Source organism: Pleurodeles waltl, chromosome 6, assembly GCF_031143425.1.
Source record: "Pleurodeles waltl isolate 20211129_DDA chromosome 6, aPleWal1.hap1.20221129, whole genome shotgun sequence".
Taxonomy (NCBI): Eukaryota; Metazoa; Chordata; class Amphibia; order Caudata; family Salamandridae; genus Pleurodeles; species Pleurodeles waltl.
In genome coordinates, this window is record NC_090445.1 from 260,811,765 (window position 1) to 260,837,814 (window position 26,050).

Below are 26,050 nucleotides of genomic sequence, written 5' to 3' on the forward strand. Positions count from 1 at the left end.
GGGCGTACACTGCCGGCCAATAAAATCTGCGTAATAAATATTCTTCCGTTTTATCCCTACCATAATGCCCCCCTCCTGGTTGGTTGTGAGCCAAAAAGAGGACTTGTGTACAGAAGGGCTCGGGTACCACTAATTGTCTTTTCTACCTATCGTCCCGTTTGATAACTCGGTAAAGGAGTTTTTTTTGTATAACGAAATACGGACCCACCTTGTTGGTACTTTCTGTTTTAGCTATTTTCCATGCATTGTGGAGAGACGGGTCCTCCCGTTGACTAGCCCAGAAGGAGGGGGAGGGATATGGAATGGTGGTCAAGACCTTCCCTGAGTTCTTTTCTTTCTCCGGGGTCCAATAGAGTTGTTTTATATGTCTCTTCTCCCGTTTGGTGGGTTTATACAGATGAGGTTTACTCTCGATAGGGGTATCTGAAAAGGGGGCCTCAGCCCACCAAGAGTCTGGCAGAATTCTAGATTTCACCCCCTTTAACAGTTCAGGAAAGCATATATAGGTGGTCATTACAACCCTGGCGGACTGTGTTAAAGCGGCGGTAATAAAATTGCAATTATGACCGTGGCGGAAACCGCCAACAAAGACAGCCACTTTAACACTCCGACCGCCACGGCGGTGTAAACAAACAGCGCAGCGGTCACCACCAACAGACAGGCGGAAGACAATGTACCGCCCACGGTATCACAACCTACCAATCCGCCACCTTTTCCGGGGCGGATTCACCGCGGATAAAAACACGTCGGAAACAGCCATTTCAAAGGGAAAACGCTCACCTCTACACACTCCACGAGGAAGGAGGGCACCATGGAGCCGGAACTCCATATTCTGCCAGCGCTAGTCTTCCTGCTCCTCTACGAAGATCATCAATGCTGGCGGCGAAGACCACGGTGAGTACTGCACCTACGACATAGGGGAGGGGGGAGGCAAAAACACAGGGACGCACACACTCAACACACCAACCCCCACCCGACCCTCACCCACTACAACACACATACCAATGCATATCTATACATTACAGTAACACCCTCCAACCCCCCCCCCCCCCCCCGGAAGAATGCAAAGACAAAAGGAAATGAGTGGAACCATTGTAATATATCAAAATACAGTAAGCAAATATATACATATACATATACACAATAAACAAAATATACACCACGATTAGTAGTGCAGGTATTGCACCATTCATAGTCCGTGGACCACTGGGCCGAAAATGCATGGGTGAGCCTCATACAAGCTACCCGATCCAAACGTAGAGAACACTGCAGGGACATCAGATCATAATACAACAGGCACCTCAGGGGGAAGGGAAGGGGGGGGAACCTCAGCCGGATGAGTGCACCACGCCAGATCCACGAGGGGGCTCCATGCCCATTGATGTATCCTGGGGAGTGCAAAGCCACAGTCTCTCAAGTCTCTACAGTGGGTGGCTTGCCCACTGTAACATCCTGGGGAGTGTAAAGCCACAGTCTCTCAAGTCTCTACAGTGGGTGGCTTGCCCACTGTTCAGTCCTGGGGAGTGCAAAGCCACAGTCTCACAAGTCTCTATAGTGGGTGGGTTGCCCACTCTTCAATCCTGGGGAGTGCAAAGCCACAGTCTCTCAAGTCTCTACAGTGGGTGGGTTGCCCACTGTACCATCCTGGGGAGTGCAAAGCCACAGTCTCTCAAGTCTCTACAGTGGGTGGCTTGCCCACTGTTCAATCCTGGGGAGTGCAAAGCCACAGTCTCACAAGTCTCTACAGTAGGTGGGTTGCCCACTATTCAATCCTGGGGAGTGCAAAGCCACAGTCTCTCAAGTCTCTACAGTGGGTGGGTTGCCCACTGTACCATCCTGGGGAGTGCAAAGCCACGGTCTCTCAAGTCTCTACAGTGGGTGGGTTGCCCACTGTTCCATCCTGGGGAGTGCATAGCCACAGTCTCACAAGTCTCTACAGTGGGTGGGTTGCCCACTGTTCAATCCTGGGGAGTGCAAAGCCACAGTCTCTCAAGTGGATGCTGTTCTCCACTGGTTCTGGAGAGGGACTGGTGCCCAGAGTGCAGCACACACCCCGTGACGGTCCCAGTTGCGTCACTGGCCCTGCCGCAAATGGGCTAGCAGTGCTTTCCATGGCGATCTTTGCCCTCTTCAGCGGTCCTTGGCCTGTTCAGCGGTGCTTGAGTTGCCAGTGTCAGACCTGTTCAGCGGTACTTTCCATGGCGGTCTTTGCCCTGTTCAGCGGTCCTTGGCCTGTTCAGCGGTGCTTGAGTTGCCAGTGTCAGACCTGTTCAGCTGTGCTTTCCATGGCGGTCTTTGCCCTGTTCAGTGGTCCTTGCCAAGGCGGTGCTTCATTGCCCAGCAGGGCTGTGGCTGGCGATCCTTCATGGGTCAGCTGGGCTGTGGCTTGCGGGGCCCTCCTGGCCAGCTGGGCTGTGGCTGGCGGTGGCCTCCTGGGCAGTGACGATGAGGCTGGCGGTGGCCTCCTGGGCAGTGACGATGAGGCTGATGGTGGCCTCCTGGCCAGTGACTCTGGCAGTGGCCTCCTGGGCAGTGACAATGAGGCAGGCGGTGGCCTCCTGGGCAGTGATGATGGGGCTGGTGGTGTCCTCCTGGGCAGTGACAATGGGGCTGGCGGTGTCCTCCTGGGCAGTGACTCTGGGGGTGGCCTCCTGGGCAGTGACTCTGGCGGTTGCCTCCTGGGCAGTGACTCTGGCGGTGGCCTCCTGGGCAGTGACGATGAGGCTGGCGGTGGCCTCCTGGGCAGTGACGATGGGGCTGGTGGTGTCCTCCTGGGCAGTGACTCTGGCGGTGGCCTCCTGGGCAGTGACGATGAGGCTGACGGTGGCCTCCTGGGCAGTGACGATGGGGCTGGCGGTGGCCTCCTGGGCAGTGACGATGGGGCTGGCGGAGGCCTCCTGGGCAGTGGCGATGGGGCTGGCAATGGCCTCCTGGGCAGTGACTCTGGAGGTGGCCTCCTGGGCAGTGACTCTGGCGGTGGCCTCCTGGGCAGTGACGATGAGGCTGGCGGTGGCCTCCTGGGCAGTGACGATGGGGCTGGCGGTGTCCTCCTGGGCAGTGACTCTGGCGGTGGCCTCCTGGGCAGTGACGATGAGGCTGGCGGTGGCCTCCTGGGCAGTGACGATGAGGCTGGCAGTGGCCTCCTGGCCAGTGACGATGGGGCTGGCGGTGGCCTCCTGGGCAGAGACGATGGGGCTGGAGGAGGCCTCCTGGCCAGCGGGGATGATGGAGGTCTTCTCTGCCGTGCTGCTCCTCCCAGACTTTGGAGATTTCTTCTGCCCCTTCCCCACCTTGGGAGGAGTCACAGCTGAGTCGACACTCTCCCCGGGACCCCTGTGAGCGGCTTTGCTGGCTGGAGTCTTCCCCCTCTCCCGCCCGGCACTGTCCAACTTCTGGTGCTTCACAGGGGGGGGACTGGCTGTGCTATGGCTCCGTGATACACTGGCTGGACTGGTGGCCGGTGCACTCCACATACCTGTAACAACAGGCACCACTGGTCCCGGAGATTTTTTGGCTGAGGTGCTAGTACGGGACCTATGAGTTGGACGGGGGGTGGTGGGAAATAGGTTAATGGTGGACAGGAAAAGTTTTTGGGAGACACTGGGACGGGTAGCTGGAGGAGGTTTGGGAGTTTAGGAAGAGGTGGTGGTTGTAGGAGGTGTGACTTTTGTAGATTTGGGTGCAGGTGCATAGGCTGGAGGCTGTCGTGAGGTGGATGGCTGTTGGGTGGGTGTGTGCCTGCGTTTGTGTATCTTCGGAGGGGGCATCACAGACACACTGGGAGAGGACACAGGGGACGTGGAAATGGTAGTGGGGTGGTGAGTGCACGTGTGCGGGGTGTGGTGGTGGGTGTGCTGGTGCGGGACGTAGTGGCTGTAGTGGTAGTGCATGCAGGTGTGTGTGTAGACGAGACTGGGAGGAAGGATGGAGACGAGGAGGGGGACACAGTGGAGGTAGTGGATGTTGGTGTGTCTGTATGTGTGTGATGCTTGCGTGAGTGCCTGTGGGATGTGTGGTGCTTATGTTTGCCTGAGCTTCCCTTGTGTGGTGAGGTGTGTGCAGGCTGGTCTGATGGTGTGCTTGGGATAGGCAGAGGTACAGGGGATTGGGTCTGAGTGGAGGAAGTTGGAGGGGGGAGTCTAGACACAGGGACAATGGCTGCCATCAGTGCTGAGGCCAGAATTTGAAGGGTTCGATGAAGGGCAGCCTGACCAGAATGAATGCTCTCCAGGAATGCATTTGCGTGTTGCAACTCCCTTTCTACACCCTGGATGAAATTCAAAATGGTAGACTGCCCAACAGTGAGGGACCTGAGGAGGTCAATGGCCTCCTCACTGAAGGCAGCAGAGGTGACAGGGGCAGGGGCTGAGGTGCCTGGGGCGAAGGTGATGCCCACCCTCCTGGGTGAGCGGGCACAGGGCGAAGGCTGAGGGGCTGCTGGGAGGGCGGTGCTGGTAGGGGGGTGGCGGCTGTACCTGTAGAAGTGGGGGGCACAGATGTTGCCGCCACCACAAGGGAGCTCCCATCGGAGGATGAGTCCGTGTCGCTGGTTGCAGATCCTGTGACCGCCGTGGTGCTCCCCTCTCCCTCCGTCCCACTGGTGTATTCTGAGTCCGTAGTGTGGCCCTCCATGGCTATGTGGGATGCAGCTCCCTCGTGCTACGGTGCCACTGTACCTCCGCCTGATGATGCTAATGCACACAAAAACAGGGAGGCCACAAAAAGGGGGTTGGGTGGTTGACAGAAGAAAGACAGGTTGAGTGCATGGCTTACCGCTACTGTTGGTGGACAATACAGACACAGCAGCCCCCTGCACTACGTCGCGCTGTTGGGCTCTACAGATGCAATTCCTGGGAAATGGCCCACAAGGCTATGGATGACATCTGCACACATAGATGACACAGGGGCATGAATACCTCTACTTGGCACTCTACAGAGGTGGGGTGCGGTGCCACATGGCCTGCCTTACGGAGGGGCCTAGCCTACTGAACTCGCCCTGGCCTAGGGAAACCCACAGCCCTCCTCCCCCACCCAGACACCTTCACTGCGCGCAAAGTCCGCTGAATGATAGTGTACTCACCCCCTTGTGTCTGCTGTGATGCCCTCAAGCGCCCATCCAACTCAGGGTAGGCCACCGCCTGGATCCGGAACATCAAGGGGGTCATGGTTCGACGGGCACCCCTCCCACATTGAGAGGCCATCCGCAGCTGAGCCTCCGCTGTTTTCTTGCTCCAGCGGCGAATGTCCTCCCATCTTTTACGGCATTGGGTGCTCCGTCTGTGGTGGACCACCAAGGTCCGGACGTCCTTGGCGATGGCACGCCAAATATCCTTCTTCTGGTGGGCACTGACCTACTTGACATGTACAGGGGAAGTCATTACCAACTGCACCGTCAAAGTGAGTGGCCCACATCCCTACCCTTGCCATGTGGCACATGCATTCACAGTCTTTCATGCACGCAGAACTGTGCCCCCTTCCTTCTTACAACCAGCCCTCTCCACACAGGCATAGCCCATACAACATGCTCCCTGTGTACTTACCTATTGGTTTGTAGGACCGTAGAGTAGCGTGTACTGGGGGAGGACCCCGTCGGCGAACTTCTCCAACTCCTCTACAGTGAAGACAGGGGCCTGTTCCCAGACGCACGAGCCATTGTCTCTTCCAGACCGAGGTCACTGCAGCACTTGCAGTGTAGGTCCTCTCCTGTCGAAGATCAGGTATTGAGTGATTCAACAGCTAAAAAATGGCGGTCACGCCTGCGGCGGTCACGTTCGTGGCGGTGCGTACCATCACCGCCGGCGTAAGTCGTCATTGGCTCCTGGGACCCATAGGGTCCAATGTTAACCAATGCAGCATTGCGCTGCGGTCTTCAACCGCCTACCGCAATGGTGTACAACGCCAGCACAGTTACCTCACATCCCACTGTCCCAGTTTAGAGGTCAGGCAGCCACCATTTCAGGGGCCCACATGGCCTAATTACCAACTGCGTCACACATACCTAGGCCTTGTCTCACAACACAAATACAGGCCACATTTTGTGTATGAATGGCGTTCTGAGTAGACTGTGGGTACATACCTCTGAGTTGTTTGACTCTGTGGTCGCTGTTGTCCTTTATAGGCACCGTCCGCTGGGACATGTGAGGAGATGGCGGCATCCTCCGGTGTACCGACCGCTGGTGGACCTGTCGACAATGGAGGAAAGAAGTTTGATCATCACCTACAGGTTTGACCGTGCCACAATCCAGGAACTGTGTACCCAGTTGGAGCCTGACCTGATGTCAGCAATCCGCCATCCCACAGGAATCCCCCCTCAAGTGCAGGTGCTATCAGTGCTCCATTTCCTGTGGGTCATTTCAAACAACAGTGGCCATGGCATCAGGGATGTCCCAGCCTATGTTTTCCAACGTGTTGTCCAGAGTGTTGTCTGCCCTTCTGAAACACATGCAGAGCTATATCATTTTCCCTCAGGTGGAGGACTTGCTTACAGTGAAAGGTGACGTCTATGCCCTTGGACATATCCCCAACACCATAGGTGCCATTGATGGGACCCATGTAGCTTTGGTCCCCCCCCACAGGAGTGAACAGGTGTACAGGAACCGGAAGAGTTATCATTCCATGAATGTACAGATGGTATGTTTGGCAGGCCAGTACATCTCCCAGGTAAATGCTATGTTCCCTGGCTCTGTGCATGACGCCTACATCCTGAGGAATAGCAGCATCCCGCATGTGATGGGTCAACTCCAAGGCTTTGGGTGTGGCTATTAGGGGACTCTGGTTACCCCAACCTGTCATGGCTACTGACCCCAGTGAGGAATCCCAGGACCAGGGCAGAGGAACGCTACAATGAGGCCCATGGGCGGGCTAGGAGGGTGATCGAACGCACCTTCGGCCTCCTGAAGGCCAGGTTCAGGTGCCTCCATAAGACAGGTGGATCCCTATTCTACTCACCAAAGAAGGTGTGCCAGATCATCGTGGAATGCTGTATGCTTCACAACTTGGCTTTGCGACGACAGGTGCCTTTTTTGCAGTAGGATGGTCCAGATGGCGGTGTTGTGGCAGCTGTGGAGCCTGTGGACAGTGATGAGGAGGAAGCAGAGGAAGAAGACATTGACAACAGGGACTCAGTCATCCAGCAATATTTCCAGTGACACACAGGTGAGAAAACATTCCTGCCTACTACAAGTACTTTAACACTTCTACATCTATCCTGTCTGTCAATTTCAACCAGTGTATGGTCACTGAGTTGTCATTTTCCCTTACGGTTTCACAGGTGTGGTTTCCAACGTGTGTCATCTGCTTAGATTCCTCATGGACTTGAGATGTGTGACATAGGTATGTTGACATTACATTTGAAAAAGCATTTTGTCACTGTCATTGCTAATACACAATTTTGAAATCACAGACTGACTCTAGATTGTTTTGTGCTTCAAGGGTGTTTATTGAAGTGCTCAATATTGGAAGGGGTAGTAAAATGGTGAGGGGGGATGGTGGAGGAATGTCCATGGCAGAGTCCAGTCTATTAGTCTCACAGGTGCATTGCCCATATGGGCATAGGAAGTGGAGCTGGGGCAGTTCCAATATACTGTAGACAGGGTTACAAAGTGGGACAGTGGTTTGACAATCAGGGTGGTCTCATTTCTTGGTGGGGGTTCTCTGCATCGTGCTCTGTCTTGTTCCTGGATCTCAGGGACCGCTTGCGGGGTGGTTCTCCTTCTGCAGGGGGGGCTGCTGGTGTGGTGGTCCTGTGGAGGTGTCTCCTGTCCACTAGCGCCGGCGGAGGTGGTGGGCAGTTCATCGTCCATGCTAGTGTCAGGGGCCCCTTGTAGTGCCACAGTGTCCCTCCTGGTGTTAAGTATTTCCTTCAGCACCCCTACGATGGTGCCCAGGGCAGAGCTGATGGTTCCTCCCTGAACCCCAAATACTGTTCCTCCTGCATGCGCTGGGTCTCCTGAAACTTGGCCAGGACCGTTGCCATCATCTCCTGGGAGTGGTGGTATGCTCCCATGATGGAGGAGAGGGCCTCGTGGAGAGTGGGTTCCCTTGGCCTGTCCGCCCCCTGTCGCACGGCAGCCCTCCCAGTTCCCCTGTGTTCCTGTGCCTCCGTCCCCTGGACCGTGTGCCCACTGCCACTGCCCCCCGGTCCCTGTTGTTGTTGGGGTGGTGGGTTATCCTGGGTTCCCTGTAGTGGTGGACACACAGCTGATTGATGTGTCCTGGGGACGGAGGTATGGGCCCACTGGATGGGTGCTGTGCTGGTGTTACCAGAGGGTGGAAGGTCTGTGGTGGGCTGTGCCTGTGTGAGGGGAACCGACTGTCCCAAGGCCCACGATGGTCCGGGCTGGTCATCTAGATCCAGTTGGACAGATCTGCTGTCATCACTGTGGGCCTCTTCTGTGGGTGGGGTGGAGATGTCTGGACCCTCCTGTCTGGTGACGTTGGGTAGTGGTCCTGCAGGGGTGTAAAGGCATGATTATTGCATCTGTGTGTGTCATGGAGTACAATGGGTGGGTGACCGTATATCCCAGTGCTAGCATTCCTGTGTGGGGGCTTGTGTGATGATGGTTGAGGGGGGTGTTATGGGTATGTGCAGTGGGTATGCTTTAGTGATGGGTGTCCATGCTTTGTTGTGTCATGCAGGGCTTGGTGTTGGGATGTGTGGTTTGTGTTAATAGTACATTTGTGAGGAGTTGGAGTGATAGGGGGGGGGGCCCAAGGGTGGGGGTCTGTGATAGCATGCAGGTAGGGTGGGGGATATGATAGTTAAAGGTTTGACTTACCAGAGTCCATTCCTCCACCAACTCCTGTGAGGCCCTCCGGACGCAGAATTGCCAAGACCTGCTCCTCCCATGTTGTTAGTTGTGGGTGAGGAGGTGGGTGTCCGCCGCCAGTCCGCTGTACCGCGATGTGGTGTCTTGATACCACGGAACGCACCTTCCCCCGTAGGTCGTTCCACCTCTTCCTGATGTTGTCCCGATTTCTTGGGTGCTGTCCCACTGCGTTGACCCTGTCGACAATTCTTCGCCATAGCTCCGTCTTCCCAGCTATGGAGGTGTGCTGCACCTGGGATCCAAATAGCTGTGGGTCTACCCTGATGATTTCCTCCACCATGACCCTGAGCTCCCCCTCCTAGAACCTGGGGTGTCTTTGCCGTGCCATGGGGTGGTGTGGGTGATGTGTGGGGTGGTGTGTGTGGTGATAAGTGTGGTGATATGTAGTGGTGTGTGGTGTTCTGTGCGTGGAAGTTGTGTGGGTGATGGTGTTGGGTGCCTGTGGCTGCTAGTTTGTGGATGGTGGTGTCTCTCTCTGGCCTTCTTTCTGAATTTTTGGTAGTAGGGGTTTGTGGGTGATTTGGGTGTGTGTTTTATATTGTATTGGGTGTGTGGGTGTGGTGTGTGTATGTGTATCAGGTGTGTGTATTTCGAATTGTCCAATGTGGCTGCGTTTTGGAGATTTGTGTGTATTTTGAGCGCGGCGGTGTGTACCGCCAATAGAATACCGCGGTTGAAAGACCGCCGCGTGGATTCGTGGGTCGTGATAGCGTGAAGGTATTTCTGTTGCCGTGACGGTGGAGGTTTTGTTTTAGCCAGTTTATCACTGACCTTTGGTGTGGCGGACTTGTGTGGGTGTCTGAATTTTGTCAGATTTCGAGATGTGGGTCATAAAAGCTGTGGCGAAATTCTGCGGCCGCGGCGGTGTGTTGGCAGTCTTCTGCACGGCGGTAAGCGGTTTTTACCGCCAATGTTGTAATGACCCCCATAGTCTGTTCCTAGAATACAGTCTTCTACCAAGCGGTCCATAACACCCACAGTTAACAGGTCCTGTTTTCCTTCCCACTCTATTTGTATGGAGGTCAGGGGGTACTTCCTTTTATCCCCGTGTATACAACATATGGAGACCCATTGGATTGCCTGCTGTCCTGGTAGGTCTATCACTTTGGCTCGTATGACGGATTGACTGCAACCCGAATCGATCAGGGCTGTAACGGATTTCCCGTTCACTCTTATTTCTTGTCTGTACCGGGGGTCACCCCCCACCCTGTACATAGGACTCTTCCTCTCGTAATTCCAATTTCCATAGGCTCTGGTTTATCCTCCTTGCGAGGGCATACCCGTGCTATATGTCCCCACTCGCCACAACTGTAGCATTGTGGTTGTTGCGTAGGCGGTTTTTCCCCTGCTTTGGGTAGCGCCATGTCTTCTGTGGCTTTCCAGGGAAAAGACCGAGCAGGTATTGGTGACAATCGGGTTGAAGAAGTTGCCGTTTTAGGTATTCCGCTCTTAAACTCCGTTGACCTATGGTAGGCACAGGCTCAGTCTACGGCCATAGTTGTATCTACATTGGGGTGTTGACGTATCCAGCTACGAGTGAAGGTAGGGAGGGATTCCAGATATTGTTCTGAGGTCAAGGCTTTTATAATGTTTTCCCTTTATGTTCCTAGGGGGTCTAGCCATTTGAGTCCCAAATCCTTTACTTTTTAATATAGTGTCCGGGGGTCTTCAGTAGGGCCCTATTTTATTTTCCGGAATCGCAGGCGGTAATACTCTGCGTCGTGGCCTACTCGCTCCAAGACACTCTTTTTGATGTCTTTATATGAAGTTGTTCCGTCCGGATTAGCCGCTTGATAGGCGGTTTGGAGGATACCTGTTAATAATGGGGCTACATACTGACCCCATCGTTCTTCAGGCCATTGGGCCGAGGAGGCCACTCTTTCAAAGTTGGTAAAAAATGCGTTGGGGTCCTCCCCCTCTAGGTATTTTTGGAGAACCGAGCTAGGCACATTAGGATGGACCTTGCTAGCCGCGATAGTGTCTGTTAGCTTTTGGAGGGCCGTTTCATGTACTAACTGATTGATTGCCATGATGGTGGCCTGACTCTTTAACGCGTTCTGGAGGGCCTCCCTATCTTCTTTGGCTTCTCTTTGTGGGGCCTCCCATACTAACTGGAGATGACGTTGACCTTCTGCCAACTGCTGAATCATATCTTCCAAAGTGGGTTTCCCTTCCATTTTATCCTCTTGACCTGTCCTCTATCGCTTCATACAATCCCACTTCTGACACCACTGTGGCAGTGGGCGTAGCGATAAGAAGGACGAAGGTACAAAAGGGGAAAGTGAATAAACGTGGTTTTATTATATACAGTTTTAAATTTGCAATATCCAATGTTTATGTTCTGTTGGTTAGTGCTTCCGCTGTCCTCTTTTCCCCCAGGGTTCCGGATGACTGAAGAAGGTTTCCCCGATGGTGTTTCCAGGAAGACCAGAAAAGCAAGAGGAACGAAAAGACCGGTAAGTCAAAGGGTTGTGGACTGTGTGGTATTCTTTTCGTAATGAGAGGGAGAGGGAGAGAGAGAGAGAGAGAGAGCGAGAGAGAGAGAGAGAGAGAGAGTGTGTGTGTGCTATATAAGGGTCCTCTCCCCACAGAAAAGAATAAAGCGGTGGCAATAGGTTCAGGTGTTCAGGAAATTCACCCCTATGGGTTTAGTCTCATATACTGTTTAATAAATTCTCTTTACCTCTGTGCTCATCAGTGGTGTTTAGGTGCCCTTCTCAACCCCCCCTTTTTCCTTCCTTATTTCCTCCCTCCTCCCCCCTCTCTACTCGTCTCCACTAACCCGCTCCCTACCCGCTATATCTCGGAGTCTGTCCTTCAAGCAGGACCGTACCTAACTTAGCCACGTCCCTCCTAGGACGTGGCGGCTTTGACGCTCCTTGGGACTGTCCTGTCCCGTCGCGGTATCCTCTAGACCGGTGCTCGTCTGCACCTCCATCGGTGTTCGTCTGCCGTCTACCTCTCTTGTCTCGTCTCCTCGCTCTTCTCCTTCCTCGGCGTTTTCTGTTTCAAGCGCGCGGTGCGCGCGTAGTCCGTCTTCCCTTTTTAATCTATCGGGAACCCAGATATCCGGGTTCCCGGCCTCAGTGATGATCTCCTCCTCCCTGCTTCTTTTAGGTAGGTGTTCGGGAATCCGGCCATCCGGATTACCGATATCTTTACTTTCGTGCTCGAAGGCATCGGCAGAGCGGCATTCCGCTCCTGATTCTGTGTTGTATGTAGTCGGGGAGTCCTCTTCCCGGCTACAATAACATTGGAGTTATTACATTTTATAAGTCCAATTTCCAAATATGAACAGCTAAATCAATTCATGTTTGATGTCATTAGAATTGCAATGAAAAGTACTAACTTAAGGTAAAGTGGAATTAAAATTTAAATTACAATTTTGAAAATGCCACTTTTAGAAAGTTTACAAAAAACAACAATTCTCCTTGTCTGAAATAATTTAAAAAAAAAAAAAAAAACTATTACAAGATCAAGGAATTTAATTAACATGGCCAATATTCTCTTTCTATAGTGTAGCGTTAACATTTGTCTTACATATTTTGTATATAAAATCATGTACACTTGAAAACGTAACCATTAGTCAATGTTAGATATACTTAAACAACCCACATCTTGCACAGTTGTATCAAAAAAGCATAAACTTTACATCTTCAAAAACAAACAATTTGTGACAAATACAAAATGTACCAGTTCACAACTTGCTGAACAATACTAGTATCATATTCATCTCAACAGTCCATACTCCTTAAATGAATCATCAACGGGGTTTGTAACAACTTGTTAGTTAAAACAAAACACAGCACCTATTTTTTAGCAGGTTGCCTGCAAAAAAAGGAAAATCATACACCTTAATGCATGGTGTTGACGCTTTTCGAGCCCCATAGTTTTGGGGTCTCCTCAGGACCAAGAACTGGGTACAACTGTGAAAAAAAAAAAAAAAAAAAACATGTTACGTTTTCATCAGTTATGTAGGAATATTTAAAATAACCCCTCTTAGGCAATCCGGGTTTTACCTTTTTTAAATGCCTGTTCCAAATGTGCCCGGTATATTAGTAAGACTGTGAAGCCAAAAAAAAAAAGAAAAAGAAAAACTAGCGGTTCCAATCCAGCTTCAGTTGGATTTAAACTTTTTGACAAATATTCCTTTATGGAAATGCGACTTAGATGATTTGTTGGTGCTTTGTCTTAATATGAACACTGTTTTCCTATTCTTCATTGAAAGATGCAGGCAGCGTTGTGGCCTTTGATTTTTTTTTGTTATTATATCACCAGGATGTCATGTGATGGCCCTTATCGCCAGGTCAAAGCACAACGTCATTTGAAGCTTTCTTTTTAAGTTATACTTTGTAACATGTAACAAATTGAAAGCTTACTTGCTTTATTCAGTCGGCATTTTCAAGCATTCCAAATCTGCGGTGTGTATATAAAGGGATAGCCTCATATCAACGTTTGTCGACTGATAGTTCCTTCTCCATAGCAATGTTGCCGCCTTAATGCTTTTTTAAAAATAACAAAAAAATGACATTTTAATCTCACGGGCAAATGTTTCAGAGACCACTTTATGTAATCATTGCTAGTGATCCCATTTGTATGCTTACTTCTGGTTTGTCTTTAATGTCTTTTTATGAACAAGTTATTTTTAAAGCAGCATTCACGTCCCAGACCATATAAAACTTCAGAGATATTACATTTTAGTTACTAAGACAATGCATTTGTAACTTGCTATGTTTGCTTATTGCTTGTCTTTTAAATTAGTGGGAGCCATCTTGTTTTTAGTCCGTCAGCGAGACTTCTTACAGCATACATCTTCAGAGCACCAGTCACTCTGCAGTGACACCCGAGAGCATCTAAACATGCCCACATGTTTCAAATACTTTTCACAGTAAACTTCCTGTCAGTTAAGGCAGGCCCGGCTGCATTGCTGTCGGACATGTTATGTTATCAGTTGAAGGATCCTAGTTAGTATAGTTCCTTCATTAGGATCATCATCTCAGACTTCTCTTTGATATGTGATACCTTCATGATCTTTCAACCTGAACATATTCGTATTCTTAATTATTTTAAGGCCATACCTCATAGAGTCATGTGAGAATGTAACTTATTTTATATTATCCTATACTTTAATAGCAGAGGTGGCTTCCTATCGGTTAACGGAGGTCCATAAGCATTGTTGTAAGACATGCTCTTTAACCAGGTCGAGTAGCCTGGTTGATGGAATTCCTTCATTAGGATCCTAGGGCCAGATGTAGCAAAGGGTTTTTCCCATTCTGTGTCAATGGGAAAATGTGTTCGTACATATGGCCCCTAGTCACAGACTTCTCTTTAATGTGTGATACCTTTTTGCTTTTTAATCCTGTGCATGTCTTTACTTTTTGTTTAAATTTAGGCTGGAAATCCATTTGTAGATTTTGCAATTCTGACATCTAGGTTGGATCACAGCAAGGACCATCATCTTTAGATCATTTTATGTGTGCATCTTTTCATCAGAATGGTTAACCAATGGTGCTGAAGTTACTTTATGGTACATTTTTGTTTTCTGCTGAATGATCCGTTGTCGAATTTCCTGATTTGTTTTGCCAATATAAAGTTTCTGACATGGGCAAATAATGCCATAAACAACATGTCTTGCCTTGCAATTTAAAAATGCAACATTTAATCTGGTGTTATCCAAATGAAACTCTGAGCCCTCAATTGTTTGGTCACAAGTGACACATGTCCCACATTTATGGTGTCCTTCAAGGGGAAGTAACTTCCAGTGTTGCCTAAAATTGCTTTTTGGTGGCATTGAAAGCATATATGACTGTACAAGGTGTTTGCCAGTACTTAGATTTTTCTTAAGTGCAAACAAGGGTCATTCTAGTGTACAGTTTGTGAGAAAGGGACTCTTTTGTCATAGTAGCTTCCCACTTTTTCATGGAAAATGATGTGGTTTCGAACTGTTAGTGCCCTGGGCCCCTGCTAAACAGGATCCCAGGGCCAGATCTCTTTCCCTTAGAACTGTACTATGTTTGGCACATGAGGCACCTTTGCAAGTCCATAGTAAATGGTACCCCTGGTACCAAGGTCATGGGAACTGAAGAGGGCCCCTCAGAGCTGCAGTACCACTTTTACAACTCCCCACACCAGCCTCATGCAGACTGCAATTGAAAGTGTATGTTAAGGTGAATCTAAAGTTGCAAACTCAACATGGCACTCACCCAGAGTGCCATGCTCACTAACACTGCATCCAATATAGGTTAGTCATCCCTCTGACAGGCCTTACAGCTCTAAGGCAGGGTGTATTATAATGCATGTAGGAGCATATGTGTGCATGAGCAAATACGTCCCTACTGTGTCTTTGTTAAACCTTAAAACATAGTAAGTGAACAGAGGAGCCATAGCAAATGCATGTGTTGGACACTGGTCATTACGAGTACCCTAGCTACATAATGACCTCTCTTAATCCCTGGGTTGGTTTGTTATAAAATGTACCCAGAGAGCACCCTAGAGGTGCCCCCTGCAAAACCTGAACAGCCCTGGCATGGTTGCTGATGGGTCTTAACCAGCCTGTCACCACCAGACACAATTCTGGGCTCCTGGGGTGAGAGCTTTTTGCTCTCAGGAACAAGAACCCAAAGCCTTTCCTAAGTGGAGGTGATACACCTCCTCATCCTGGCAGGCACCCTGCACCAGCGGTCAGCTTAAAAGGCTTTAATGCTTTTGAAATCTGACCTCCACCTCTGCTGCTAGCAGCAGTTGGCCGCCAAACAGGTTTTCCCCCACTTTGGGTGGGAAAAACGGTGGGAAAACTAGCAAGGACAGAAGGAGTCTCCGCTCCCAGGCTGCACAACCCCTCAGGTGTGGCAGGTGAGGTGATCACTCCATTTCATTTTCCTCCATCTTGGATGAAAATAGCCAATCAGGGTTAAGGGGGTGACCTCTTCCCACACGAAGTGGTCACTTAGTGAGCATAGCCACCCTAAGGTATGTGGCTTATTGGCCACTACCAGGTACTCCCCATAATGCCCCCTAAATGCAGTATTTAGTGGGTATCCCTAGACCAACAGATCAGATTTGATGAACACAAGAGGACCAGGAACAAAGAAGACCAGAGGCACAAGAGCAGAAGTCCTGCTGCGCAAAGACAATGGCGCAAAATCCTGCCTGCAGCTCCAAGGCCTCGTCCATCGCTGCTGAGATGTCGCCTGGAAACCTGAAAAGCTCTACATAAGTTCAGTGCACCTCCAGCCTTCTACAAATCACCAAGAACCTCCCTCAGAGTGAAGGTATCGCTCTCCTGCACCCTGCAGGCAAGGAACCAGTGAAGTCCAGTTCACTGACTAGCTGCTGACCAATGAACCAGACCAAGAAGCCCAACCAAAATCCCTATGGCAGATGTGAAGGACAAAACTTGCCACTATGCCAAGTTTGATGGCACTTGGACTTTTAGGGCCTGAGACATACCATTGCCCAGGACACTGGACTCGTGAAGTCTGGCACCAAGAAGGAAAGTCCACTCTGGACTCTCAAAAGCTCAGAAGGAAGCACCAGTCAAGAAACTTCAGGACATCTAAAAAACCCACCCAGAGTGGCCCTGCTGACCTGCAATCTACCCTCTATGTGACTTGCACCTTCCTCCAAGGACCCCACGAAGTACAACTCCTGACCTCCCTGGCCCCTGCCTCGGCAAACAAGCTGTGGTCCCAAGGTCCCTAACCACTTCAGACCTCCAAGTGGACCCACCTGACTTACCTTTAAGCCAATCTAGGCAGTGGTTTCCAAGTGCCCCCAACTCTCTGTTGTGCACCAGGTCCCAAGGACTTTCAGCTGCTGCTCCCACTTGAAATGGGAACCACCCAAACTTCTTCGATTGGCCCACAGGGCATCTCAACAACCTTGACCTAAAAATAGAAGGTTACACTGGGAGAGGATTGCCTGATTTGAAATGCATTTTTTAAGATTTTTCCATTCATTCCTATGGTGCATAATTACGCACAAAAAATAATGTTTTCTAAACTTTGAAAAATCATAGCTAAAAAAGTACTTACAGTAAATTGATGATCTTGGTCTTAAACATTTTACGAAAATTTGAAGTATGTTTGTGAATTGGTCTCATGTTATTCTTTTGAGCGTGTCCACATTTATTGATACTATGACTACAACAAATGCTTAGCACATCTCCAAGATAATCCTAACTCCTTGCCCACAATACCAAAAAAACAGAGCATTGGGTGGTCTGCTTTTTACCTCTGGATAAGTGGATTTGCTTGGACTCTTTGCACAGTGCACATCTTTATCTTACACTATATAGAGAGCCAGCTTCCTACACAGTTCAATTTTGAATCCCCATGGGATTGTCCCCGCTTTTAGATGTTTGTTAGAAATGGGGTTTCTGGTTGGCTAGGGTATGCACCTCAGACAGGCAGAACCCACCCACTCTAGTCAGGGCAAGGGAATTATACGTCCAAGATAACCCCTGCTCACCCCCTTGGTAGCTTGGCACAAGCAGTCAGGCCTATCCCAGAGGCAATGTGTAAAGCGTTTGCACAACACACGTGATGCAATATCCCCACCACAAAGGAAACACAACACCAGATTATATGAAAATATACTGTATTGTACACAATGTAATTATTAGACCAAACATCACATATTAATACTATCCTGCCACCTTAGCAGTTGTCAGAATGTTACACATTAGTTGCTCTGCAAACTAGCAGTAGTCATATATAACACACAGGTTACTCAGTATTCTGCAACAAAAGCAGTGGTCAGGAAACACGTTATTACACCACTACACTTGTCATCAGAATATCATAAAACACCCATAGTAGGAACATTAGACAACATATGGCAAGTCATTAAAAAAATACATATCAGCAAATCATGTCCATAAAAGTAACAGTTACAAACATATTTAAACATCATCAAGCAGGTAGGCAATATATATACTCCAGTCTATAGAAGAACTTAGGATATATATTATTTCCTAGGAAATACCTGGTGTTGATGATGCAGGCACCTCTAGTGCCTAGGAGAGCATGAGGGGGGTGCCCGGCACTTCTGCGCTCACCAGTGGGGGCCACATGGTGCTCCTGGGGGAGAAGGTCAGTAGGCACCCTCTCCTTGCAGGAAAGGGGCCCTTCCGGGGAACCCGCAATTTGGTTGGGGGCCTGCCTCGGCCTCCTCACACCCTCCGACAAAGGTGGGGGCCAGGCAGGGCCAAACACAATCAGAGGGGAACTGAAGGGGGCCTCCGCTGAGGTCTCCCTTCTGGGTTAAAAATGCCTGCTTTGTGAACAGAAAAATGGAGCGTCCTGCTACTACCACAGAGACTGGGGAAGGGGGCACTCCCTGTGCCTTCCCCGAGTCTTGCGAGGTTGGGGGCAGCCGCCCTCGTCCCCAGTGCGGCTGCTGGTGTGGAGCAGGGTTACTGTGCCTCCCGGGTAGCACTGATCCCCTTGGCAACAGGGGAGCCAGCGTGGACCCCGGGTGCACTACTGGAATCATCAGGACCACAGGGGCACTGAGAGGAGCGCGCCGGCTCCTCGCCTTCTCCTGGAGTGCCCCGGGGGTTAAAACACAGTGAGCTCTGATTCGCTCAAGTGAATTAAAGGCCCGCTGCGGCGGTAAGGTTTCTGGGCAACGCGAGGTGCACTTTGTAAAGCACTCGAGCTGTCCACTTCGCCTGGCTGCAGCGGTGATTTCCGCAGCCATAAGAAGAAGAATAAACACTTTTCGTAGCACAACAGCAAGGGAAAAGCGCTTCCAAGAGCTTACAAAATCCCCGACAGAGTGCTTTCCCAAGTGCTTTATTTCAGCCAAGAAAAAGGTCAAGCACCCCTCGTGCTTCAGGGTGACATGCAGGGGTCAGGGCCCACAGCACCCGGCCCCTGGGAGCAAGAGCTTGCAAGGAAAGGCCCACAGGTGGAGGGCCCAACAACAGGCCAGCACAAGGAGTATGAAGCAAGTGGCCAGTCCTCTTTAGTGACCAAGCAGTTCACAGGTCAGCACAGCAGCAGTCGTCCATGGTGGTTCCTGGTGAGTTCTTCCAGCAGTCTGTGTCCAGTTCCAGATAAGTTTAAAGAGTCTCCAAATTGTGGGGAAAATTCCCCTGTACTTGTACTCAGTCCTTACGATGTTTTGCAATGGCAGGGAGAGGAGGTGCCAGCCAGTTACAACTGGTCTGGGAGTGCCCCCTCTCTCCTTCAGCACAGGCTCCAAACATCAGTGGGGGGGGTTAACGACCCTATTGTGTGAGGCCAAGGCACAGCCTTTACAAATGTAGGTGTGCCCCGCCTCTCCCATCTCTCACCCCAGGAAGACTATTCAGTATGCAGATGCACCTCTGTGACACCTCCACCCTCCCTGTGTAAAGGCTGTCTGAAAAGTATGCACAAATCCCCAACTGTCACTCTGCCCAGACGTGGATTGGAGTCAAGCTGCAAAACACCAGCGTCATAAGCAGAGATAGATGCACACTTTCTAGAAGTGGCATTTCTGTGATAGTAATAACAAAATACACCCACACCAGTAAGCAGCATTGATTATCACCATCACAACCATACCAAACACGCCTACGCTACCCTTCATAAATCAGACAATATCCCTTATAAGGCAGGGCATTTCTAATGCAATCCTATGAGAAGGCAGCACTCACAGCAGTGGGACACCAAGTTAGGCTTTTTGTCACTACCAGGACAGGCCACACAACCTGGCACATTTCCTGCCTTCTTCATACATGACACCCTGCCCATAGGACTAGCTAGGGCGTACCTTAGGGGTGACTTACATGTAGTAAAAGGGGAGTTCTGGGCCTGGCAAGTAAATTTAGATGCCGGGTCCCTGTGGCAGAAACCTGTGCACACAGGCCCTGCGCTAGCAGGCCTGAGCAGGTTTGAAAGTCTACTTCTGTGGGTGGCGCAAGCAGCGCTGCAGGCCTACTAGTAGTATATAATTTATTGGCTCTGGGTATAGAGATACCTCTGTACAAGGGACTTATAGGTAAATTAAATATGCCAATTAGGTATAAGCCAATCATACCAACTTTAGATGGGCAAGCAACTGCACTTTAGCACTTGTCAGCCGTGGTAAATTGCTCAGAATCTGGCATATAACGAGTGAGCTGCAATAACAAGGCAGATGAAAGAAAGCGAGGTAATCAGCTTTACAAACATGGTCAAGAAGGTAAACAATCTAAATATCATGTATATGATTCTAGGTGTTCTTGAGGTTCCTACCCAACCCTGTGTCCATGCTGAGAGCATAGTGGGTGTACCATTCTGCCTGTCCCGATCTAATGGATGAACCCCAGTCCCATACCTGTGGATAGTGTTAGGAGTCAGCCTGTGGTATAGATGGCAATCCTCTCAGGAGGCTGGTAGATCAGCTCCAGCCGAGCTGAATGTCACATAGTGTGCGTCCCTGGGTAGCCATGGCCAAACTGCCGTCTGCCCCCTCGGCGTCTGTGTACCCTTTATGTAATAAACCATACAATGTTGGAAGTACAGTTCTGATGCAATGCTGTGTCTAGGTGTTAGAAGCTGTCTCCCGAACAGGCAACAGAATCGTGTACCATATTCTTTAGGCTTGGACAGAAAGTACTAATTATATGTCATACAAGGGCTCACTAAACAAGCTGCCTGTTCCTCACTTTCCTTGAATAAAAGCAACCCTTGCTTAAATGAATAACATATTAAATGCAAAACAAAGCTAAAACAGGGGTGACCAAATCTGGTCTTAGAGGTCCTCACAATACCCTCCCCTCCCAAATCAGAGAAGACAAATTCTAATGCCCCATCTAAAATACTAGAAACGATTAAATGTCTAATCCTAAAGACAATAAAATGTTCATACCAACAAGCAGAGCAAGCAATTAAAAATGAACCATTAAAAATAATCAATTTGCTTAAAAACAAAGGCTGAATTTAAAAGTTGTCGGAGGCAGCCATGATGCCATCCAACAAATCAGTGGGAAGGGAGTCTATAGAGGATCTTGCATTTTCAGATGACAGAACCATGAAAGCCTCGGTGAGCAAGGTAAAGGAACTGACATGATCCAGAGCCTCAGCCTCTGCTAAGGAAGTAGCATCCTCCACAAGTTGTTGAGCCAGATGGATGCATAGTTGGAGCCGTAGCATCCATATCCATGTAGGATAGCTCATAAAAGGCATCTTAAAGCAGCTGTAGTCTCATACGACACATCCAGAAATGAAACCTCAACAGGAACATAACAAGATCCATGTCATGTAGATAGTAAAAATTGCTGGACAAGAAACACATTCAGTGCACACTTGAAAAGTCACCAAAGGCAATGGAACACAGGCTGCATGCAGTAGAACCATACTGGTTGAAAGGACAAAGACTAGTTGTTGTTTAGTTCCTCCAACAAAGATACTCCAAAATGCTGTGTCATGCAATCGTGACAAAGCTGAACATGTGTTAATTCCACCACCATTCTGGTTTGAAATGGGATATGCATTGCAGAGCAAAAATAGTAATAGAAAAATAGCACCACCTAATGGCAAAACAAGTGGTATTTCTCCAAAAACACTGACAAGCAGGGAGTGTATAAATGACAGTATCACCCCAAAGACAGTGTAGAAAGTGCTGACAAAACCAGACTCAGTCCCTCAATATGAGTGTGGCGGCCTTCTCACAGTGGCAGTCTGACTGTCACATTATGACCGTGACATAGCTGCCATAGTCCGACCGCCGGCACCAGCAGGTTGCCGCCAGTCGACAGCCTGGCGGTCTCGGCGGTCATAATCCACCAGGGCAGCGCTGCCCTCTGGATTACGAGTCCCCTTTCCGCCAGCCTTTGCATGGCGGTCGGACTGCCATGCAAAGGCTGGCGGAAAGTGGGTGTTGGGGGGCCCCCTGCACTGCCTTTGGACTTGGCATAGGCAGTGAAGGGGCCCCCATGGACAGCTCAGTCACGCTTTTCACTGCCCGAATTACGGGCAGTAAAAGCACCACGGGTGCTATTGCACCCGACGCATAGCAACATTGACTCAAGGGGACAGGCTCTCACTTCTATTAGCAAGCTAAGTTAGCCACTGGCACGTTACATACACCATGTGATATCACCTGTTGACAAATCATTGAGTGGCTTACAGAAGTTTATCACTAGGAAAAACTTCCTTTTCCTGACTCATACATTTGTAATGCAAAGGCAGATTCCACACCTCATGTATAAAACTTTCCCATAAAGCCTCAAAGCTACCTACCGTAAAATGTTTCAAACACTATGTGAATTGAAACATGGATATTGCCAGGGAGGTTACTTCATGTACTAACCACACTGTTGATGGTATTTCAGCCACTGTGAAAAGCAACTTTTCTATATTAAGTATGGTGTATGTTGCATCCTTCTTTTCCATTATCTGTTGTTTGCCCGTTAAATTGAAAGGCAAAAAAAACTCTTTAGAGGTCATGTGCTTCCAGGGCACCCAGTTCAATTTTAGAACATGTAATGTCCAACTCAGCTGCATTATAAATCTAGGCTAACTCTTTCCATGTTCTAAAAATAACATATCATTTTGTATAATACCAATTGCAGATGACACAGTGGCCCTCATTACAACCCTGGCGGTAAATGCCACTTACCGCTGTGCCGATGGCCACCAAGATACCGTGACAGCGGTAGTAATCTGCCACAGTTATTATGACCCACACAGAGAATACCGCCACAATACAGACACCCACACAAGTCTGCCACACCAAAGGTCAGTGATAAACTGGCAACAGCAAAACCCACACCGTCACGACAACTGGAAAACGCCCACAGTATTACGACCCACAAATCAACGCAGCGGTCTTTCAACCACGGTAAACCATTGGCAGTACACATGGCCGTGTTCAAAATACACACACTTTTACAAAACTACACCACATTGGGCAATTCAAACTACACATACTTGACACACATACACACACCACACCCTCACACTCATACCACTATAAAACACACACCTACATTACCCAAAACCCCTTACAATGAAAAAAAGAGACCAAGCACAGAGAGACAAGCAAAGAGCAAACACTTGTTCAGAGGCACAGAACACCATCAATCATACACCATCCATGCACATCACAGTATACACCCCAACACATCCCCCCACACATCACCTCGCACATCCACACACATATCGCTCACACATATTCATGGCACCCCAAAGACACCCCAGGTTTTCTGAGGAGGAGCTAAGGGTCATGGTGGAGGAAATCATCCGGGTAGAGCCACAGCTATTCGGATCACAGGTGCAGCAGACCTCCATTGCTAGGAAGGTGGAGTTATGGCAGAGAATCATCGACAGGGTCAACGCCGTGGTGCAGCACCCAAGAACAAGGGATGACATCAGGAAGACGTGGAACGACCTACGGGGGAAGGTGCATTCCATGGTTTCAAGACACCAGATTGTTGGCGGTGGACCCCCTCCTCCTCCCACAACTAACAACATGGGAGGAGCAAGTCTTGGCGATCATGCGTCCTGAGGGCCTCGCAGGAGTAGCAGCAGGACTGGACTCTGGTAAGGCAAATATTTACTACTATATCCCCCACCCTACCTGCATGCCATCACATACCCCCACCCTTTCCCTCACTCCCATCACTCCACCAACTCACATTAATACCATTATCACAACTTTCCCATCCCAATACCAATCCCTGCATGCAACAATAATGCATGGACACCCATCACAGACCTGCATGGACACCCATCACCACAGCATGAGAGACTCACTAGAGAGACTCACCCAGCCCACATAATCAAAACTCACACAAGGCCAAGGCGACAGGGAAAGCAAAATTATACAGGAAAACACACCCATTGCACAAGATGGCACACACAGATTCAATAACAATGCATTTGCATCCCAACAGGACCCCTACCCAACGTCACCGGAGAGGAGGTGCCACCTACATCCAGCCCCCCAGAAGAGGCCCACAGTGATGACAGCAGCTCTGCACGCCTGGATCACGATGACCAACCTGGCCCATCAGGGACCTCTGGACAGTCGGTTACCCTGCCACACTCCCAAACCACCACAGAGCCTCCCCCCTCAGGAAACACCACCGCAGCACCCACCCAGCGGGCCCACACCTCTGTTCCCAGGACACATCAATCAGCAGTGTGTCCACCACTACAGGGACCCCAGGCAACCCCACAAACCCAGGATGATCAGGGACCTGGGGTCAGTGGCAGTGGGCACACGGTTCAGGGACAGAGGCACAGGACAACAGGAAAGCTGGGAGGACTGCTGTGCGACAGGGGGAGGGCAGACCCAGGGAACCTACCCTCCATGAGGCACTTTCAAACATCATGGGAGCATACCACCATTCCCAGGAGACCATGGGCACGCTACTGGCCAAGTTACAGGAGACCCAGCGGCTGCAGGAGGGACAGTACCTGGGGATCAGGGAGGACCTCACAAAAATCTACACCATCCTGGTCACCATTGCAGGGGTGCTGGCTGACATGGGCAAGACCATGAGGGAGGCATTGGCACAACAAAGGCCCCTGACACTAGCCAAACCGAGGAACAGCCTTCCACCTCCACCGGCGCTAGTGGACCAACAGGCCACCAGCACCCCACCCCCTGCAGAGGGAGAACCACCCCGCAAACAGTCCCTGCGATCCAGGCGGAAGACAGAGAACATTGCCAAGACCCCCACCAGGAAATTAGACTCTCCTGAATATCACCTTTCTGTCCCACCCTGTCACCCTGTCCATCCTGAACTGCCATAACTCCCCTTCCTATGCCCCAATGGACAATGCACCGTGATACCTATAGACTGGACTCTACCCTGGACTCTCCTCCACCATCATCCCAGCCCCTTTCACTTACCCCCATACTATTTAGCACGAGAAATAAACACCCTTGAAATATAAACCATACTGGAGTCAGTGTAATGATTGGAAAGTTATATTTTTACAACATTCTCAAAGCATTGCAACGTCTATGTTCAGTGAATTATACCACAGGAGGACAGTTGATGGGCAGCAGTACATATAGCAGGAGCCAGAAGGGGGTAAACAGATCTGAAGAAAGGGAATCCAAAGGGAACAGTCAGTGTCCATAGACAGGGGTAAGAGGCTGCCATGTACAATGTCCAAAAGTCTACAGTAATGTAAATTTGAGTTACAGTCTCTTACATGTGTGTCACTGAAGTACTGATGTATAATGTTTGTTCTGTTGTCCACATCTTCTTCACATGCCTCCTCTTCCTCACTGTCCACAGGCTCCACCGCTGCCACAAGACCATCTCCAGGCTCATCCTCTGCAGAAAAGGTACCTGGTGTCTCAAGGTCAGGTTGTGCAACATGCAGCATGCCACGATGATCTGGCACACCTACTTGTGTGAGTAGTACAGGGATCCACCAGTAAATCAATCAATCAATCAACGTATTTATAAAGCGCACTACGTACCCGTGAGGGTTTCAAGGTGCTGGGGTGGAGGGGGGGTGCTGCTACTGATCGAAGAGCCAGGTCTTGAGGAGTCTTCTGAAGGTGAGTAGGTCTTGGGTCAGGTGTAGGTTGGCCGGGAGGGAGTTCCAGCTCTTGGCGGTGAGGTAGGAGAAGGATCTGCCGCCGGAGGTCTTTCGCTGGATGCGGGGAACGACGGCGAGGGCAAGGTTCGCGGAGCGGAGCGGAGCTGGCAGGTGGGGGTGTAGAAGCTGAGTCTGTTGTTCAGGTAGGCTGGTCCGGTGTTGTGGAGGGCTTTGTGTGCGTGGGTGAGGAGGTTGAATGTGATCCTCTTGTCTACGGGGAGCCAGTGAAGGTCTCTCAGGTGGTGGGAGATGTGGTTGCGGCAGGGTACATTGAGGATCAGTCGGGCGGAGGTTTTTGGATGCGTTGGAGGTGTTACAGGTGTTTGGCCAGGATTCCTGTGTAGAGTGCGTTGCCGTAGTCTAGCCTGCTGCTGACGAGGGCCTGTGTTATGGTTCTTCTTGTTTCAGTCGCGATCCATTTGTAGATCCTGTGGAGCATGCGGAAGGTGTTGTAGCAGGATGAGGAGACTGCATTGACCTGTTTGGATATGGAGAGGGAGGAGTCCAGGATGAAGCCTAGATTGCGTGTGTGGTCGGTCGGAGTCGGTGGGGTTCCCAGTGTGGTCGGCCACCACGAGTTGTCCCAGGCTGAGGGGGTGGGTCCGAGGATGATGACCTCCGTTTTGTCCGAATGCAGACGGCTGATTCTTTCCATTCGGCGATGGCCTTCATACCCTTGTGAAG